Below are 5,605 nucleotides of genomic sequence, written 5' to 3'. Positions count from 1 at the left end.
TTATTTTTTTGCCTCAAGCGATTGAATAATGACAAAAAAAAAATATTTTTTTTTTTTTTACACAAAGTTGTCACTAAATGATATATTGCTCACACATGCTATGGGCGTATGTGAAATGACACCCCAAAATAAATTCTGCTGCTTCTCCTGAGTATGGGGATACCACATATGTGGGACTTTTTGGGAGCCTAGCCGCGTACGGGGCCCCGAAAACCAAGCACCGCCTTCAGGCTTTCTAAGGGCGTAAATTTTTGAGTTCACTTCTCACTACCTATTACAGTTTTGAAGGCCATAAAATGCCAAGATGGCACAAAACCCCCACAAATGACCCCATTTTAGAAAGTAGACACCCCAAGCTATTTGCTGAGAGGCATGTTGAGTTCATGGAATATTTTATATTTTGCCACAAGTTGCGGGAAAATTACAAACTTTTTTTTTTTTTTTTTTTTTTTAACAAAGTTGTCACTAAATGATATATTGCTCATGCATGCCATGGGCATATGTGAAATGACACCCCAAAATAAATTCTGCTGCTTCTCCTGAGTACGGGGATACCACATATGTGGGACTTTTTGGGAGCCTAGCCGCGTACGGGGCCCCGAAAACCAAGCACCGCCTTCAGGCTTTCTAAGGGCGTACATTTTTGAGTTCACTTCTCACTACCTATTACAGTTTTGAAGGCCATAAAATGCCAAGATGGCACAAAACCCCCACAAATGACCCCATTTTAGAAAGTAGACACCCCAAGCTATTTGCTGAGAGGCATGTTGAGTCCATGGAATATTTTATATTTTGCCACAAGTTGCGGGAAAATTACAAACTTTTTTTTTTTTTTTTTTTTTCACAAAGTTGTCACTAAATGATATATTGCTCACGCATGCCATGGGCATATGTGAAATGACACCCCAAAATAAATTCTGCTGCTTCTCCTGAGTATGGGGATACCACATATGTGGGACTTTTTGGGAGCCTAGCCGCGTACGGGGCCCCGAAAACCAAGCACCGCCTTCAGGCTTTCTAAGGGCGTTACAGTTTTGAAGGCCATAAAATGCCAAGATGGCACAAACCCCCCCCAAATGACCCCATTTTGGAAAGTAGACACCCCTAAATTTAGCGGTACACTAGTGAGACTAGGTAATAAATGGCGGGTGCCCTGAAACTATAAAAAAATAACTAACCAACCAGCGTCACCTGTAACAGTTATATGGTGATCACTGGTGAAAGGGTTAACTAGGGGGCAATTAGGGGGCTTTATGCGGTAGTATATGGGGGTCCCTGGCGCTATAAAAAGCTGCAGCGAACCTAAATACCTACCTGCCTAACTAGCGTCACCTGTGACACTAATACAGCGATCAGAAAAACGATCGCTTATTAGGCTGGGTTCACACTGGAGCGATGCGGGAACGCCACGAATGCGCGGCGGGTTCCCGCATCGCATGCCTCCCGGCGGCAGTTCACACTGCCCTATGCGAACTGCTGGGAGTGTCAGTGAAATGTTACTGACACCCCCAGATCAGTTCGCATATCGCAGTGCGATCTGCAAACTCGGATCGCATGGTGTGAACACCCATGCGATCCGATTCTGCTGCGGGCCAAAAAAAGGGTCCCGTGCGAATTTGCGGCAGGTGCGGCGGGTACGGCGAATGGCTGAACTCGAATCGCACAGAGATCGGATGTGATTTGCACTGCAGTGCGGTGCGAATCACATCCGTTCTCATAAACCGCTGCAATGTGAACCCAGCCTTAGTGACACTGGCGACGGGGGGTGATCACGGGGTTAAACCTTTATTGGGGGGGTTAGGGGGGTACCTTAGAACTAAAGGGGGCTAACCCTAACTGCCCTAACAGTTATTAGTCACAAATGACACCCGCCGGGTGATCAGGGGGTTAAACCTTTATTAGGTAATAAATGGCGGGTGCCCTGAAACTATAAAAAAATAACTAACCAACCAGCGTCACCTGTAACAGTTATATGGTGATCACTGGTGAAAGGGTTAACTAGGGGGCAATCAGGGGGCTTTATGCGGTAGTATATGGGGGTCCCTGGCGCTATAAAAAGCTGCGGCGAACCTAAATACCTACCTGCCTAACTAGCGTCACCTGTGACACTAATACGGCGATCAGAAAAATGATCGCTTATTAGTCTGGGTTCACACTGGAGCGATGCGGAAACGCCGCGAATCCGCGGCGGGTTCCCGCATCGCATGCCTCCCGGCGGCAGTTCACACTGCCCTATGCGAACTGCTGGGAGTGTCAGTGAAATGTTACTGACACCCCCAGATCAGTTCGCATATCGCAGTGCGATCTGCAAACTCGGATCGCATGGTGTGAACACCCATGCGATCCGATTCTGCTGCGGGCCAAAAAAAGGGTCCCGTGTGAATTTGCGGCGGGTGCGGCGGGTGTGGCGGGTGCGGCGGGTGCGGCGAATGGCTGAACTCGAATCGCACAGAGATCGGATGTGATTTGCACTGCAGTGCGGTGCGAATCACATTCGTTCTCATAAACCGCTGCAATGTGAACCCAGCCTTAGTGACACTGGCGACGGGGGGTGATCACGGGGTTAAACCTTTATTGGGGGGGTTAGGGGGGTACATTAGAACTAAAGGGGGCTAACTCTAACTGCCCTAACAGTTATTACAGTCACAAATGACACCAATGCAAAAAATAAAAAATAAAATGACATTGGTGTCACTGTGACTGGGGGGCAGGGGTAATTGGGGGGGTGATCGGGGGGTAAAGGGGGGGTGTGAGTGTGCCTGGCATGTTCTACTGTGTGTGTAGAGTGTTGGTGCAACTTACTGATCCGCTCTCCTCCGTGTCGGAACGAAAAATACCGACACGGAGGAGAGAATACATCACTTCCTCTCCTGTGTTTACATTACAGGAGAGGAAGTGATGTCACCGGGGATTTCTATTCGTCGGGAGCGATCGCGAGGGGGTGGCCATGAATGAATGGCCGTCCCCTCGTCCGGGATCGCTCCCGAACGAATACCGACCGCCGCAGGCACCGGGCCCCCGACCCGCGGGAGGCAAGGGACGTACATGTATGTCCTTATGCCTGCCCGTGCCATTGTACCGACGTACATCGGCGTGCGGCGGTCGGCAACTGGTTAAACATGATTTTTTATTTTTTTTGCATCTTTTTTTGTTTGCTTAGCAAAAAAAACTCCCAGCTGTAATTAAATACCACCAAAAGAAAGCTCTATTTTTGGGGAAAAATGATAAACATTTCATTTGGGTACAGTGTAGCATGACCGTGCAATTGTCATTCAAAGTATGACAGCGCTGAAAGCTGAAAAATAGCTTGGGCAGGAAGGGGCTGAAAGTGCCCTGTAGGCAAGTGGTTAAGACAGCCAGGCTTTTCTTGTCTGTTTTGTTTCCATGGTTACCAAAGCTTCTAACTACAGTGGGAGGTGACAAAAGCTGACAACCCCATGATCAGCCAAAATATTATGACCACCCCATGAAAAAAAAAATATTTTTTTGAAAAACAAAAAAATAATAATTTCATTTAGAGAAAGAGAGAGAGAAGAAAGAAAGTGCATTTTTGAAAGAAGGGGTGAGAAAAGGGAAGTGGGCTTATAAAAAGTGGGGGCTGGGCAGGGGTGATTTTGGAGGAGCTAGGTGTGCCGGAGGGCTTTCAAAGCGCTTTGGGTAAAAATGAATGTAAAAAGAGGCATAGAGGAGAGTGACCCTTGCTGGAAGAAAAGCAAAAGCAAAAGCCTACAGCACCTGGTTTTCCCAGGCGGTCTCCCATTCCAGTACTAACCGGGCCCGACCCTGCTTAGCTTCCGAGATTAGACGAGAGCGGGCTCATTCAGGGTGATGTGGCCGTAGGCAATGATAAGACTCTCTTTCAAGCCTCTTGTACTTGTCACCGGCAGCCTGGCTCTACCTTTTAGTATTAAGCAAGACCACTTACTGTTATTAGTGGGAATGCTTTAGCAGTCCCACTATTGTTATTCATTTTTTTATTTATTAATCATCATCTTTTTATTATTATTCCGTAGGTTTTTTGGCTCTGCGTAACTTCTGCATACTTTCAGCTATTAAAGCCATTTAACTTTTAAAATGTTCAGCTTTTCAGTTGATGATGGGATGTCTTCAACTTTTTTTCTACTATTTATACTTTTCAAAATATTAAGCTTTTTAACATTTTTTTTTAACATTGAAGTCAATGAGAGCATGTTTAAAATCTGTAAAATCTGTAAAATCTGTAAAATCTTCCTCCACTGCCAAAAGTTTCAGCTCCTTCATACTTTCACCTACAGACGCCAAACAAACTTTAAATGTTCACTAAATATTCAGCTATCTTGCTATATCTTTTCAGTTTGATATCTTTTAGAGTTTTTGTGAAAAAGCTGTTTAAGTTTAGTGATCATTTCAGAAAATTTCATTAAATTAACCACTAGAGATCCGCGCTATAGCCGAATGACGGCTACAGCACGGACCTGCTTTGCCGGGACTACGTCTATTGACGTCGTCCTGTGCACGAGCGGTCTGCATGCCCCCTGAGGGGCACACGCGGCGCTTTCTGTGATCAGCGATTCTATGTGACTCACTGGATCACAGATTGGAGTAAGGGGTCGAACCCGACCCCTTACCATGTGACCAGCTGTCAGCCAATGACAGCTGATCGTGTGATGACAACAGAGCCGGTAATGGGCTATTTTTCCTCCTCACGCTGGAAAAAAAGCCGATCACCGGCGGCCGTGAGAGGGACATCAGTCCCGATCATGGCGAGCTGGCGCCAGCTCACCAGTGCCCACCTGCCCCCTGCCAGTGCCACCTATCAGTGCCCACAGTGCCACCCATCAGTGCCCTCAGTGCCCACAATCTGCCTCAACAACACTGCTGCACCTCAGTGCCACATATCATTGCCCATTAGTGTCATTTACCAGTGCCCATCAGTGCCACCGATCAGTGTCCATCAGTGCCACCTATCAGTACCTATCAGTCCCATCCATCATTGGTACCCATCAGTGCCGTCTTATCTGTGCCCATCACTATTGCATTATCTGTCCCCATCAGTGCCACCTTATCTGTGCTGCCTTAACTGTGCCTATCAGTGCCCACCAGTGCCGCCTATCCGTACCCACCAGTGCCGCCTCATCAGCGCATATCAATGAAGGACAAAAATTACCTGTTTGCTAAATTTTATAACAAACTATTAAACATGATTTTGTTTTTTTTTGCATCTTTTTTTGTTTGTTTAGCAAAAAAACTCCCAGCTGTAATTAAATACCACCAAAAGAAAGCTCTATTTTTGGGGGAAAATGATAAACATTTCATTTGGGTACAGTGTAGCATGACCGCGCAATTGTCATTCAAAGTATGACAGCGCTGAAAGCTGAAAAATGGCTTGGGCAGGAAGGGGCTGAAAGTGCCCTGTAGGCAAGTGGTTAAGGCAGCCAGGCTTTTCTTGTCTGTTTTGTTTCCATGGTTACCAAAGCTTCTAACTACAGTGGGAGGTGACAAAAGCTGACAACCCCATGATCAGCCAAAATATTATGACCACCCCATGAAAAAAAAAATCTTTTTGAAAAAAATAAAATAAATCATTTCATTTAGAGAAAGAGAAGAAAGAAAGTGTATTTTTGAA

General features: G+C 46.1%; 1 pseudogene; it reads right to left on the bottom strand.

The window, feature by feature from the left end:
• Positions 1–3,723: 3,723 nt before the first annotated feature.
• On the bottom strand, positions 3,724–3,842 carry LOC143928872 (5S ribosomal RNA; annotated as a pseudogene).
• Between the last annotated feature and the right edge of the window lie 1,763 nt (positions 3,843–5,605).

This window comes from Lithobates pipiens, unplaced genomic scaffold, assembly GCF_037356315.1.
Source record: "Lithobates pipiens isolate NorthernLeopardFrog02 unplaced genomic scaffold, aLitPip1_a1.2 Scaffold_23, whole genome shotgun sequence".
NCBI lineage: Eukaryota > Metazoa > Chordata > Amphibia > Anura > Ranidae > Lithobates > Lithobates pipiens.
The sequence above is the reverse complement of the archived record's forward strand: the minus strand, read 5'-3'. Positions and strand labels throughout refer to the sequence as shown.